A 16055-nucleotide genomic window follows, 5' to 3' on the forward strand; every position below is an offset into this window, starting at 1 on the left:
TCGATGGAGGTGATGCCCTTCCAAGCAAATGTAAGGGTGACATTAACCTATTCGTTTGTCAGGCTTTTGCCTCTTTTCACACCTACGATTAGGAGAGAAAGAAGAGAAATCATAAAGCAGGTAATTTTTCTATTGTAGATCAAGTTTTTAAAAGGTTTGCTCAAGAGGTACTTCATAGTCCCAGTTCTGAAAGTAGGCTGGGATGCCTTCCAGACTTAGTCTGCTTTGTCTGTGCTTAACACTGAGACTCTTCCAAATTGCAGCTCCCTCAGGAATATGTGAGCAGCACACACTCTCCCTAACATTTGTCAAACTGCGGTAGCAACTAATGCTTCATTCCCAGTAATATTTTGAAAATTTCCCTGATGTTAGAGTGAAGGGCCTTTTTTCCCCCATCTGCAACACCCCAATCTTAACAGCCCACCATGCATTTTTCTCTAAGTATCACACCAAGGCCACATAATATTCCTGTGCCCAACAAACTAGAATGTATGTAAATAAACAAGTAGGATAACATGTAACCCACAAGATCATGGAAATTTAGAATGAAAATTTAGATGGGGTTTATTTACTTCATAACTCAGCCAGGAGTTCCATTTGCCTAGACACAAGAGATAACATCTTTATCTATTGTTGTGTGACAAATTTTCTCAAACTTAGCAGCTTACAGCAATGTCGACTAATTATCTCACATTTTTGTAAGGTCAAAGTCGGGTGGTCTTGGTTGGTTTCTCTGCTTGGAGTCTCATATCCCCGAAGTCCAAGTGTCAGCTGGCTGAGCTCTATCTGGAGGATACAGGAAACAATCCGTTCCCAAGCGCATTCACACATTCAGGTTATTGGCAGAATCCAGTTCCTCGTTACAGTAGAACTGAGGTTTCCATTTCCTTGCAAGCTATCAGCCAAAGGCCATTCTCAGCTTCTGGAGACCACCACCGGCGTTCCTCATCATAGCGCCTCCTCCATCTTCACGCCAACAACATCTTGTGAAACCCTTCTTGTGTTTCATATCTCTCTGCCTCCCTCTTCTGCCACCAACAGGAGAAAGCTCTATGCTTTTAAGGCTGATGTGTTTAGATTAGGCCTACCTGGATAATCTCCCTCTTAGAAAGTTAACTGTGCCATATAACACAGGTTTTGGGAATTACAGGACATTTGGGAATTACAGGACATGGAATCGTGGAGGACCATTTAGAATTCTGCCTACACACCTAGCAAGTAGAATTAATATGAAAATTAGCTGGGTGTGGTGGCAGGTGCCTATAATCTCAGCTACTCGGGAGGGCACTCAGGAGGCTGAGGCAGGAGAATCACTTGAACCCAGGAGGCGGAGGTTGCAGTGAGCCAAGATCGCGCCATTGCACTTCAGTCTGGGCGACAGAGCAAAACGCCCTCTCAAAAAAATAAAAACAAAAGTAAAAAATCCTTTTGCTGTATCCTCAAAGATAAAGGTGTTTTAAATACCTTTATCTGTAAGTTTTAACAGTCAGAAGCAGTTAGAAATAATATGAGAATGATGTTTAAATCTCTGCACGTGAAAGTTTAAAAGTTAGACTGAATTGGTCTACCGTGCGCACACCAAAGAAGTATCATTTATTTTATTTTGTGTTTGTCCCCCCAACTTTTATTTATTTATTTATTTATTTATTTTTAATTTTGTGGGTACATAGTAAGTGTGTATTTTTATGGAGTACATGAGATGTTTTGATAATTGATGTGAAATAAATACATCATGGAGAATGGGGTATGCATCCCCTCAAGTACTTATCTTTTGAGTAACAAACAATCCAACTACACCCTAAGTTATTTTAAAATATACAATTAAGTTATTATTGACTATAGTGACCCTGTTATGTTATCAAATAGTTAATCTTATTCATTCTTTCTCAAAGAACTATCTTAAAGAAACAAATTGGCATCCTCCGAAGAAGGTACCAATAATACTTTAGTAACCGATTTTTCTTAATACACAATTTTATAAAATATTCTAAAATAATCCCACTTTGTTCTACAAAAAATTTGAGGCCATAATTGTCCTGCTGACCCCACACCTTTAATTTGACAGCCCCTGGATATCTACCCGTTCGTTCACAGCCAACGTCTTGCAATTAGCCTTGACCCATCTTGCTCTCCCTCTCCTGACCTGCTCCCCAGTTAGTGAGCCCTTAGCACAGCTCTACCTTCTATCAACCACAGGCTTCTCCAGGATTAACTGCAGTGGTTCTTCCCCAACCAGGTCTGGACTGCTTCTGGCCACTCTGTAAGCAACCTGTGAGGAGGTCCAGTCACCGGAGTTTCCCCCTCTCAGCATCACACTGCCTGTCAAGGAAACCTGCCCTATGCCCCAGGGATAACTGCTTCTTCCCTGGCAAACTTGTAACTCATGAATTCCCCTTGTTTGCCGCCCCCCCATTTTAGGGTATATTCTTCTTCCATTTAACCGTGACTTTAAGGATATACAATTTATTATTTTACTAATGGCTTATTTAAAATCACTTGTATATCCCTTACGTTTGGGTCAATATTATCTCTCTTAGATTATGCACCTTCACAGGTTGGTAAAAAGGTACCAGCAAGTGTTAAAGTGCTTTGGGAAGTATTTGCCCAGGAATGTGGATGATCATGGTGTTGAGATGTTCTGGGCAGATAGTCCCAATTCAATACCTATGTATCACCTCATATGCCAAAACTTTCAAAGTTAAGATAAGCCCAGGTTTATACATGGACCATATTGTTGAAAGCTGAGAAGTTGGAAATAAGAATTTTGAGGTGCCTTTTCCTGTGTGACTGGAACAAAAGTTGTTCCCACCCAATTTCCTGGTATGTACAGCCCCTGGGTCCGGTAGACTCAAACCCATCTCAGAGGCCAATGTCAAAAAATTATTTTTTTCTCACTATTGAATATGAGTTTTTAATTTTGATGAATAATTGATATATTTGTTCAAGTAAAAGAAAGTCTTCTTCCTTATTCATTGCATTCAATTGTTTTTTTAAAGTGTTGCCAGGTGTGGTTGTATGTGCCTATAGTCACAGCTACTTGGGAGGCTGAGGTGGGAGGTTCACTTGAGCCTGGGAGGTCGAAGCTGCAGTGAGCTATGATGGCACCACTGCACTCCAGTGTAAGTAACAGACTGAGACCCTGTCCAAAAAACAAAAAATGTTGACCTATCTTGGCTCTCTAAATTTAAATGCAAACCTTGTGAATTTCCATACTTTTTTAAAAATGGGGGAACTTAAAGCAGAAAACTTTGCTTCAAAAATAAATCTTGGGAATGTAAATACAAGCATACTTTATCAATTTTTTAAAATAAAAAACATTTCTAAGTACTGCATGCAGTCTTGGCTACAGACTGAAAATAGTCTCTAACATCTTTTAAAATGTTTTGTTTCTTTTTTACTCTCTGCCATTAGGTACATTATCTTTGGTCCCAGATAACAAAAATGAAGCAGTACGACAGCGAGGGAACCATTTTCTGATAATATTTCCAGGATCGTCACAATCAACTCGGGGAACTCGGTGTGCAGAAGCCCCGCGGGAAGGAAGGGGCTGTCACTCATCAATGGTGTCATTCAGACCTTTGCCCCGGACTTCACCCGGCAAAATCTCTGTCACGTCTTTTTTCCTCCTTCTGGATTCCAATTAAAGCTTTGTGGCCAAAATATGCAGTGACAGATGGCTCATTTCATTGCTGCAATGTCAGCCTTTGGGTCTCCAAGGGGATGATTCCAGGAATAGAAAGTGGAGCACATACAGGAGTGGATGTAAAACAGAATCTAAGACAAGCGGGGTCCTCTGGTTCTCAGAGGAATAAGGAACTTCCCTTCTAAACTCATCTAACAACAGAGAGCAGTCCCTCCTCTCTCTCAATGTGGTAACTTGTGCATAGACTGAGACTTGGGTTCAGTACGTCCTCTGAGCCTTAGCAGCTTGGTTTTGAACGTGCTCCTCAATTTTCTCATAAGTAAAATGGACATCATCATTGTACTTATCTTCTAAGATTCTTGTGAGGTCTAAATAACATCTGAAATGAATTCAGCTAAGTGCCCCGCCCTAGCTAAGCACTCAGTAAATGGTAATGCTACTCTCCTCCCACTATTAGCTTTGTTTTATATGAAAAACAACGCATAATGTAACATAAAACAAGAGGCACAACATAGAAAGCGTACTAATCGAAATGCTATCTTGTTAAAATTCCCAATTCAGATGGGACTTAGACTAAATTAGACTAAAGCCAGCATTTTATTGTGTTATTATAGAACCAGGGGGTTTTCCCACTGAAACAGGCCTGAAGAGACAATTAGTTTTTCATATCACAGTTGAGGTCTCTAATGCTAAGACAGATTGTGGTGTACCCATAGTTAGATCTAAGAAGCTTCCCTGATAACAAATGTCCCATGTTGCTCATCGGAATTGGCCCTAATTTTCCATTTTTGTTTGCTTCCCTTTTTGAGAAAACATGTAAAGTTTTCTATCACATGCATTTACAAAGCTATAATTTATGAAGGATCCTGTTTTTCTCTAATTTGGTATATCCTGATCTTTTCCCTAGAGGTCTGTATTGGTGCTGCTGTTTTCCAGTTTGTCAGTTTGTCTTGGCATCGGTGCCTCATCATTTGGCACCTGACTCAACATAGTTTTACCACCATTATCTAAACAGTACCACCCCATCTGAATGTATTTCACAACCGGCCGTCTCCATGCCATGCCTCTGCCTGGGTCTGCTTTCCATTATGTGACCCATCCATCTGCTCCAAAAGAATGTCAGGAGGGAGTGATGCCGCTTTGTGTAGCGTGTTAAAATCTTGACCTTTACTTGGATTTAGTCACTGTGCATCACTGGATTCCTAACTTTTTTCCTTCAAGATTCTTTCCACACTGAGGGTCATGCAAAGTTCATCAGATTCATAGTTTCTGAAATATCCTCATAAGCCTCCTCTCCTATGATTAATGTGAGTTTAATACCAATTATAGTTAACTACTGGGTGCCAGAATCTTTGCATACATGACTTTTAATTCTTATAATAGCCCTATGTGTTCCTAAGTGCTATTATCCCTGTTTTATGGATGTGGAAACTGAGATTTGGGGAATTCAAGTGACTTCCCCAAGAGCCCACAGTAAGTGGTAGCTTTTCCCGCTAAGCCAAGATGCCCAAGAGGTGCCTTGGAAGGGCAAAACAGTTGTTCTCAAATGTTGGCATGCATAAAGTTGCCTGGTATTATTAAAAGCATACCCCACAGAAGCCGGGTGCAGGGTCTCACACCTGTAATCCCCACTACTCGGGGGACTGAGGCAGAAGAATCACTTGAGCCCAGGAGTTCAAGTCCAACCTGGGCAACATAAGGAGATCCCCTCTCTTAAAAAAGTATAGCCCATAGAGTCCATCCCTTAAATTCCAGGCTCTATTCCCCAATTCTGATTCCATGGGTGGACCCAGGCTCTTTCTTTTCTGCACACGCTCCTGGAGATTCTGATGCAGACCATCTGTGCAGCACACCAGCTCAGGTGAACCACAGCTTGGCTCTGCGTCCCCAGCTATGCACCAGCTCCAACCGAAGCACCACAGTTCCTCCCTTCCTTCTGCTTAAAGCCATAAATTAATCAAGTGCTGAGATTCGCTTTTATAATAAAACATAAGCTCAATGAGGTTTTCCGGAATTCAGGTTCTGTTGGAGGCAGAAATCTAGCCTGGGGATTAATAGAACTGGTTTCTTTGTCTCTTCCCCTTACTGACTTTTTGTATGTCGTTTGATAAAATAACCTCATTGTGTTTTTATTCTTCTCCTCTGTAAATGGAATGTGAAAATCCATGTCTACTACACACCATAAAAGACTCTAAGGAGCAAGAGGAAAAATGTGTCCATGAGAGTTGCACGCAAAGCTCCAGGCAGAAATCATAGTGTGAGTCCTCAGGATCGAATTACTCTCTTATACATATTGGACATGTTGATTTTATCATGGTTGCTATTTAGTTCACAAAATACAAGGGATAACACATTTGGTTAGAGTTGGTGAGACTTGAACGTGCTGTCTTGCAATGCACAGGTTTTGTACTCTTGGGAGAGTTATGTATTGTCTACGTACCTCATCCTCTTAGTGTGTGAAATGAGAATAATAATAATACTATTATCAACTTCATGGGGTTATGTCACTTAGTGCTTTGCATAAATGAACTGTGACAAATTGCTCAGCCCAAATATTTTCATTCTCAATAGCCTGACTTCAAATTATTGACAATAGCAACATATTCATTCTTAAGTACGTGCTATACCTGCTGCAATATTAGGTGCTACAGAAAACAAATATGCCATTGTTCCTGCTCTTAGGAGAGTTACATTGAAGTAGATGAGATGCTCTTACCTGATACCTAAAGCTACTGACTTGGGGGGGGGATTTTCGCAATGTGTAGTTAAGGGTGAAGAGCCAGATGCAGAAAAATACATATAATATAATGTTAGTTTTTAAAATCATGACCAAGTCTCCCTTTTTTTTCTTTTAGAGATGAGGTGTCTCTCTGTTACTTTATTCAGGTTGTGGATTGCAGTGGTACAATCATAGCTCACTCCAGTTTCCAACTCCTTGGGCTCAGGTGGTCCTCCTGCTGTCAGCCTCCTGAGTGGCTAGAAGCACAGGTGCCACCATACCTGGAAAACTTTTTATTTTTGTAGAAACAGGGTCTCACCATGTTGCCCAGGCTGGTCTTAAACTCCTAGGCTCAAGTGATCCTCCTGCTCCAGCCTCCCAAGGTGCTGGGATTATAGACATGAGCCACTGTGCCCAGTCCCTCTGTTTTTATATGTATATTTATATATACAGATATAAAATATTATATATTATATATAATGTGCTAAATAATTTATATTATATATAATGTACTAAATATATGTGGATAGATTATGCATATAGATGTATCATTAATATATGTTGTTTAGGACAGAGAATAAAGGAATAAAGAAAAGGAGAGACACAAGGAAAAATCACCAGTAAACAATAAACAGGACTGTTCATGGTTAAAAAAAGAACATATATGACATGATTACATTCAAATACATTAGTATCTGTGTGTGCGTGTGTGTGTGTGTGTGTGTGTGTACATAAAGCAATGCACAAAAACATAGTCAAATGCCAACTGTGTCTAAATCAAGGTAGTGAGATTTAAGTGATATCAACTCTTTTTCTGTATTGTTAGACTCTTCTCTATAATAACAAATGTGATTTGTAATAACTAAAAACATTTTAGAGAAGACAGACCATGCCAAATATATTTATTATGGTACATGATGCATTGTTTTATCTTTTTAAAATTGTCGCTAACAGGTATGAATTATTTTTGAATAGGAAAAATGTTATTCTTTAAACAAATATTCTCAGTAATCATAAAATGCAGTGGAACAGTTATTCTAAATGGAAGGTCAAAGCTCCTTCAGTTACCCAAATAAAGTAAAGTGCACAATGAACTTGCTTTGCAAGAAATAAATGGTTACTGAACTATTTATTTCCTTCCTTCTTTTCCTTCTGTAGACGTTTCAATTATGTAATTCCTGGATTTGTTGAAAGAATTTCAATTTTAAGAAAACTTTACGATATGATTTGACTTATGTTTTTCCAACTCATTATTATTTTCTACAACTCAACATGTCCCAAACAGAGCTCATTGTCTTCTCTTCGACCTTAACCAACTTCTCTTCCCATCTCCCTTTCAAAAGGAATGTCACCACCATCCTCCGGTCACCCAAATTGGATATCTGGGAACCACCATGGATATCTTGCTCTAGTTCTAGGTCCTCTGCAGACAATGAGTCAATCATTTCTGTAGATGCTACATCCTAATATGAGGTCTCTCCTTATCACATCCCTTCTTCTCCATAGCTATTGTGCTCATTGATCCTACCTAAATTGTAGCAATTATCTTTAAATCAGCCCCCCATCTCTACTTTGAAATTTTGATCAAGAAACTCCACAGAAGAATATTCAAACTTCTTCACTTACTATGCAAACAGTTATGAGTGGTCTGCCCAGATTCACATCCTTCAAAGAACGAAACTTCTCCAAAATGTGTTATCCTGGGGGCTATCGGTCACAGTACCCTCACTCCCCATCATATTATAAGCCAGACAGTGAGCATGTTCTCCCCCCATAGGCTCAGTGATTGCTTCAGAGTTCAGAGATAGGCATATGTAAGAGAAGCATCAAGCATTCTGCCCCAAGTCTTTTCTGCTAGAGTTAGAGGGAGAACCCTCTCTTGCTTTTGGTGGGTTACAGGTTAATTTAGCAAGCTCCTTTGTAAGACTTATTTCCTCGAACCTTCTGGGAAAGCTCTAGTATGGAAACACAGAACAAGAGAATTATTTTAGTTGTCCTATAAATAGGACATAGATTTTCATCCAGTTTAGGAACCAATCTCAATTCTAGAAAGGTAGCCATGTTATGTGGTGCTTTATGATGATTTCTACATTATTATAAATGTGGTGGCTCCAAAAAAGGGAAGCTATTAATTCTAACTATATTTTCAACTAGGATATAAATGTATTTAGGTTTTTACACCATACATTATACAACTGCCATAAAATTGTCTACTTTTCTGTTCTTTTTGTTGATTAGTAATAGGCATAAAAATTACACATATCTTAAGTATACAATTCAATGCATTTTCACAACTGAATGTAATTTTTCTACTGTATCTTTTTCATGTACATAACTAAATTTTAAGGTAGCTAAGGTCAGGACCATGTTTTCACTTTCCAAAACACCTAGCTCAGTCCTAGGTCCAGCAGTAATGCTGCCCAATATTGATGTTGTTGTCTTTTACTTACCAGACAGGTATTGTGTACTAGAAAGTCATTGGGTATAAAGGTAGAAAGACTACTTCAGCATAAATTCATTTAAAACAATAATTATATTAATCTCTAACAATTATCAAGGATTTAAAGGTTTTATTATTATTTCTGTTTTACAGATTAGGAAACTGTAATAGAGAGAGATTAAAAAATTGACCAAGATTAATTAGCCAGAAATTGAAGAGCAAGACCCCAAGATAAAACTTAATTTCCAAAAAATAATTTAAGCCATGTAGTCTCTCCACTATGATAATTCTCTTTTTCTTTGAGACTGAGAAAAAACTCAGTCATCTTTCTTAAGACCAAGGAATAGAACACACCTTCTTTAGTAAACATTAGTGATGATTCAGCCTTGGAGGAGGAAAGAAGTTGAAGAAACTGTAGTAGCATTTAAAATTCTGCAGAAAAGACAGGCAAGACCACATGTTAGAAATGACAGACTTACTTTTTGATTGAAGGTATCTTCCCTTTCTTCCTGGATCCAGATCACCTCTGCAGCACTGGCTTCTTTTCCATGCTGTTGCTTGTGTGTAATTGCTACGATCCTTAATTTGGGAGCTCTGTCTGATGGGTGGAATGATACTTTTGAGTGGGCAGCAGCCTGCCTCTTATCTCTTGAAATGCCTGTCATTTTATCACAAGGAGATGGATGAGAAAGTGAGATTGTCCTTGAGTCCACTGAGACGATATCAATCAAAAAACTCACAAAATCGCATTTGTTTAAATTGTTTAAGGTAAGAACATTTTTCAGATTCTTAAATGATATGTTTAAAGTAATCCAAGATTTTTCTTGGAGATATGTAGTCTGGAAAGCTGTATATACTACCAAGAGAATTTTGGATAACATCTTTATGTTCTGACGCAGAGTGTATTGTCAATATTTCTGTTAAAAAATTAAAAACAAGCAACAGGCATTAAGGATTTGGTAACTAACGTTCTTTGGCTATATTTTTCCTTAATATAGCTAAGACAAAGAAAATCTTAGCGACATTTTAAACATAGTCAAAGTGAAGAAAATAATATATATGCTAATTTGATGTCACTGCCATGTAATGCTCTAAATAGTACAATAGAATTGACATATTTGATTCTGAACTAGTAGAGACTACACATGAAGAACATGTAGATTATGAATCTGTAGACAAGGAAGATAAGGTAGAATTAAAGAATGATTTTGAAATTCTCTTATAATTAAAGTTATGCATCACTTTAGCTTTGAAAGCAAAAAGAAGTCTAATATTTAAAAAATTATCTTTTTAAAGTAAGATTTCCATTTTTTCATTACTAAACAAGGTATGGCAGTTGTGAAAGACAACGTTAATCCACACTAGGGAGAAACATGGCCTTAACCTTTCACAGATATCTCTTGGTCTTTCTACCTCTGTTAATGAATGTCTTTCAAACGAAACAGTAGCAGCACAGCAGCCATACCAGTGTGTGATTGTTTTCATAATTTAATGATCTGAAGAACAATCACTCTTAGTGGCGTGATAACTCCACTAAGCTATCAACCCAAACTGTCCTGCATATAGCCCTATAAATTACCAGGAAAGTTATATTTTTCCCCATAACATATTTTTGTAACAAATGTTCTTGATGGGTGGAGAAGAAGGCAGAATGAGTCTGCAATTCTGTTTAAGACTTGCATGGTGATAAAATTTTAGAGCTTAAAGGGACTTTAGAAGTCATTTCATCTAACTTTCTCATTTTGCAAATGAAGGAACTGAGGCTTAGAGAAGGTCCACAACTTACCCTGAATAATTAAGTAAATTCCTAGTAGAATCATAACCCCAACCTTCCTCTATTGATTCTTAACAATATTAACTAACAGTTTTAAGCATAGACTATATACAAGCACTGTGCTTAAGTGCTTTACATGAATGTTTATTGCCCTATGAAATTGGTGGTATCATTATTTCCATTTAACCCCAAGGCTCTGGCCAAAGGGAGTAAATGAGAAGTAGACCATTCTTCACAGAAACAAAAGCCTAACTTCAAATCATCTCTGAAGTGGAATTAAAGTGATCCTTTATCTTGATCCTTTATCTCTACTGCTTCTGGCCACTTGCCAGTAGCCAAGGTTAATCCTCTCTGAGAGAAGATAGCATCTTAGACTTCAAATTGTTTTTACAATTTTAAAATCAATGGCTAGCATGTACTCATAAATAACCAGATGTATCAGGAGCCAAGATGACATGCCCACAAATCCAAAGAAACAATAGATGATAAAAACAGAGTTCAGGAGAATCAGGCTAATGTTCAAGGAAGTAAGATACAGGATTGGAGACTTTGGCAGAGAGCTGCAAACTACAAAAGTAAATGAAAATCTGGAACTGAAAAATATCACCTTAATGGAGATTACACAGCTGTTAAGAAAATTAGAAAGCTAACTAGAACATAAGTCAAAAGAAAATATCCAGATGAAGGAGAGACATAAAAGGATGGAAAATCGACCAAATAATTTAAGAGACATAGATGATACCATGAGAAGCTCTAATTCTTGTTATTGAAGTCCTAGAGAGAAGAGAGAAAATAGAGTAGAAGCAATATTTAAAGATAAGATGATTGAGAATTTCTAAAATTGACCAAACACATAAAGATTGAAGAAGCTCTAAAATATTCCAAGAAAAACAAATAAAAAGGACAACCCTAAAGGTACACAACAATAAAACCACTGAAATTCAAAGACAAGGAGAAAATCTTAAAAGCAGCCAGAGAAATAAAAAGACAAATTGACTTTGAAACAGCAACTGCAACAATGGAATCTACAAGACAACAGAATATCATTCAAATACTGAAAGAAAATAGCTGTCAACCTATAACCAGCAACATGTACTTTAAAAATGAAAAAAAAAAGACATTTTCAGACAAACCAAAAAAAGAAAAATCACTATAAGCAGACTGCACTAAATAATAAATATTTTTAAATATTGTTTAAATAGAATCAGAATAAATAAATTCTACATTTTTAAATTTCTAGATTAATCAGCAAATAAAAGAATAGTAAAAGAGTATATAGCCATCAAGCTAATGATGGAATAGATAATAAAGAAAAGAAACAAGAGGAAAAAGAACATGAACAGACTGGGCACAGTAGCTCCCACCTGTATGTTATCCCAACACTCTGGGAAGCTGAGGCAAGTGAATCACTTATGCCCAGGAGTTCAAGACCAGCCTGGGCAACACAGTAAGCCCTCATTTCTGAAAAGAAAAAAAAGAAAAAATATATATAAACAAGGTGAGACAAGAATAAACTAAATATTAAAATGGCAGCTTTAAACCTAAGGATAGTGGCAATTACATTAAACATAAATGTACAAAATCTTTTAATTAAAACAGAAAAAATTATTAAGAGAAATATTTTAAAATACTACTAAAAATAGCAATATTCTGTTTCCAACATATACAAAATACAGAAAGGTTGAAAGTAAAGGGATTTAAAATAATATACTAGGCAAAAATATTTATCAGACTGCCAACTACGGTATGGTACCTGATAAGTACTCAGAAGTCCTAAAATCAATTTCCATTCGATTGGGAGTAGTGAAAATCTGAGAGATCATAAATGACCTCAAATCATAGTTAAACAAACCTAATATAAACAAATCTGGTCTCAGTATAGAAAAAAGTTCTCTATTAACATAGCATTAAGCAAAACCCAGGTAGATAAAGACATTCAGTCACAAATTAAAATTGACACCCACAATTTAGTACACTTCTGTTCTTATGCACAAATCAGGATCACACTACATAATAAGTTTTTAAAGTTTAGAATTAACACTTATCACATAACTTTCTTTATGAAAAACTATTAAGGAAGTGATTACTATAGATGTCACAATAGTATTTAAGTTTAAGGCAGGAAAAGGAATTGTTGTTGAGGAGGACACATGAACAGTTTCTGGAGTGCTGGCACTGTTCTGTTTCTTTGTCCAGATAGTGGTTTCATGAGTTTTTCCATTAAAATAATTAATCTACTTGTATATATATTTACTATTTTATAAGTATTTAATATTTATGTAAATATGTGGTCATATATGTATATTAATACATATTAAATGTTTTTTTAATCACAAGAGCCATTTTCTTGATTATGCTCCTGTTTTCAATTAGAGCAGGATCAAGTTAGGCCAAGAAAAGTCCCAGAGGCATATTCACCACCCCAGCCTGCCCTGCCTCACTGCATCCTCCATCTTCATGACCACATGATATCTCAAACTTCATCTTGCTAAAGTCTCAAGGTCACATTGATTGGTTTCTATTCATTTCTAAAAAATAGGTTTCTTTTAATATGCCTTTTTCTCTGATACATAGTAATTTTTACATTATCATAAATAGGCACTAAATTTCTTTATCTTTCTAAATCAATAAAACCAGGTAAAAGTCCTCATCATGCCCAGAATAAATTTATCACTTGCTTAGGCAGAGTGAGCTTTCTGTCAGTACAATACTAAGCCATTAGGCAAAGTATTAATAACAGGTAGGTAAAGACCATATTGATGGTTATAAGATTGTTCATGTTAAAGAAATAATATCGGCTGTTGAACATTCACTGTTCCATGCATTATGCTTATCTGATATCTCACAACAACCTATGCGTTAAGTACAGTTGTTTTCCCAATTTTACAGGTAAAGAAACTGAAGCCTATAGGATTTCTCAGTGACACTGGTAGTAGCTTGAAGAAGAAGGATTTGAACCCAGAACTTCTTGGGAGTTGAGTTAAGACATCCTCACACAGAAGGCTGTGCATGACAATAGTCCACCACGAAGCTATGCTATAGAGAAGGGGGAATAGTGGACTTTTCTAAAACTTGTGTCTATGAAGATGTTACACAGGGAATTTATCTAAATTCCATTATGGAGTAAAGTAAAATAAAAGCTAAAGAGCATGGAAGGCGGTCGTCCTTCAAAACAGTACTCATGAGGTAATGCCCTGAGAAACCCCACTAAAGGTCTTGCCTTTCTTTTTATTTTTAGTTTCTCATCTGTGCTCCTGCAAGCGTGAAATTGAATGGAGAGATGTATGTATATTTCCAAACACTCGCATTCCCAATAGACTCAAATTCCTTATCTAAATTCCCTAGAATATCTCCTCCTCCAACCTCCTTATTTTTATTTTATTCTTTATTTGGTTCCACTGCTTTCTATAGCAAAGCAATAAATAGTTCCAAGCTTCCCTTTCAAGTCTCTAAATCTTCTTGTCTTTATTGAATTTCTCCTCCCTCTATTCTGATGTTTTCATTTTCATGGTCCATCTTGCTCTGTATTTTCTTCTGTGACTGTGAACATTATAAATACTCCTGCCTCTGTCCTTGTGAATATTATCAATCCTTCTGCCTGCATCATTTTTATTTTTCTGCCCTTCTGACTGGCTTTGCTAAAATAAACTTCACATTTACATTATAGAAAATATTTATACACCCTTTCTCATATATATTTGCCAAAGATATAGTTCTTAATTCATGGATTTATGTGAGGTTGAGATTGTAGTGTTTATTACAGAATACAGATTAATTATATAGATTCACTGACATTTAATTACACACCTAGCAATGATTTTTTTTAATCACTAGAAAATGAATTATAACAAATGGCAGATATGCAAAAACCTCCTATAATCATGAAAATTATTGTTAGGGTAACTTGTGATATTACCATTATCACATTGATAATGATAAAGGTAGTGATGATGATGATGGTTATGATAAATCTATGAATTAAATATCACTATATTTGTATACACACACAGAAATTCCATGTCTTCCCAGGTGGTAGTAAATAGAACAAGCCTACAGTGATAGTTAGACTGTAGTCAGGCCACTAACAATTATTTTTTGCACAAACTCCTGTTTAGTTATTTTGAATTTATTGTATTTCCAAAGGCATTGCCAGATGCCAATCAATACCTAAAGAATATGAAAGAAGAAAAATAGAACAAATGCCTTGAAAGATTATAAAGTATCAACATAATTTTCTATTGCCAACTTCTAGAAAGCTGAAAAGCAATTCCCATTATACCATGAATTGTAGATAATCTAAGTTTACATCTTACTTATATAACTGCTTTTGCCAGGTTGCTCTGTTATTACCATTTATTATTTAGGAAATGCCAACAGGATTTTAAGACCTTGTCCATATTTGTTGAGTTATGCACTATCTGGATAGGACAAAAAAGATGACTCATAAAAACCCAGGAGTGGGTGGGTGCAGTAAATTCTCATTTTCTTTTTTGTTTGCTTCTATGCTGCTTTCTTAGATGACAGAACAAAAGCATCACTGTCCTTCATCAAAGAAGGAAGGGAGGAAAAAGCAGAAAATGTGGCCAAAATCAAGACAAGTCAAAGAAATGGGAAAAATTACCTTAATTCATCCATTACAATTCTAGCTTTAGTAGGAATAAAAAAGGGATATTGTTCTTTTAAGTCTCAGAAAGAAAAAAAGAAGGCTAAGAAATGAATTTGTGGAGTCAAACTAAGAAAATTAATGAGTAAGAATAGCCAAGGTTTGCTTTGAAGCTTGATCAAATGAATTTTACTGGTGCTTTCTTTTTATAGTAAAAAATACTTAATTCATACTCACTTGCCATTAATTTGACCAAATAATAAAGACAAATAAAAATAAAATTATGATAGAACTGAGAGATACATATTGTGGTCCATGGGTCATTTTCAATACTAGAGATACAGTAAGATCCAGGATTCTAGAACCAAACTGTTTGGGTTCAAATCCTGGCTTTGTCACTTACTAACTGTGTGACCTTGGGCAATTGAACTAACCTCTCTGTGTCTTAGTTTCCTCATTTGTAAAATATGGAAAAGAGTAATATGTACCCTATAGAGGTGCTATAAAGATTACATTAGTTCATAAATGAAAAATTTTTAGAACAGTGCCTTCCATATATTAAGCACAATTTAAGTATTTACTGTTATTTGAAAGTCATTTTCAGAAAGACATTTGGTTGATCATAACACTCATTTCCGGTTTTAAAAATACTCATAAAGCTAGGAATAGAAAAAAAAGAAAAAGTTTTCTTAACTTATACCAGTTAAGAAGGTTTCCGGCAGCTCATGACTATAATCCCAGCACTTTGGGAGACCAAGGAGGAGGACTGCTTGAGCTCAGGAGTTTGAGACCAGTATAGGCAACATGGTGAAACTCCATCTCTACTAAAAATAAAAAAATAAAAAAAATAGCTAGCTGTGGTTGCGGTGCGCACCT

The 16055-nt window shown here is 36.3% G+C and overlaps 1 long non-coding RNA gene across 4 annotated transcripts in view; it reads right to left on the bottom strand.

The window, feature by feature from the left end:
• The window catches only part of LOC123567477 (uncharacterized), a 90919-nt gene extending 78879 nt beyond the window's left edge, over positions 1 to 12040 (bottom strand). For all 4 annotated transcript variants that reach the window (XR_012419726.1, XR_012419725.1, XR_010579330.1 and 1 more), the window contains exons 1-2: positions 11941 to 12040; positions 9282 to 9460 (exon numbers count right to left, since the gene is read on the bottom strand). This is a non-coding gene — a long non-coding RNA (uncharacterized lncRNA). The remainder of the gene's footprint in view (positions 1 to 9281; positions 9461 to 11940) is intronic.
• Between the last annotated feature and the right edge of the window lie 4015 nt (positions 12041 to 16055).

The sequence above is a fragment of the Macaca fascicularis genome, chromosome 11, assembly GCF_037993035.2.
Source record: "Macaca fascicularis isolate 582-1 chromosome 11, T2T-MFA8v1.1".
Lineage (NCBI taxonomy): Eukaryota > Metazoa > Chordata > Mammalia > Primates > Cercopithecidae > Macaca > Macaca fascicularis.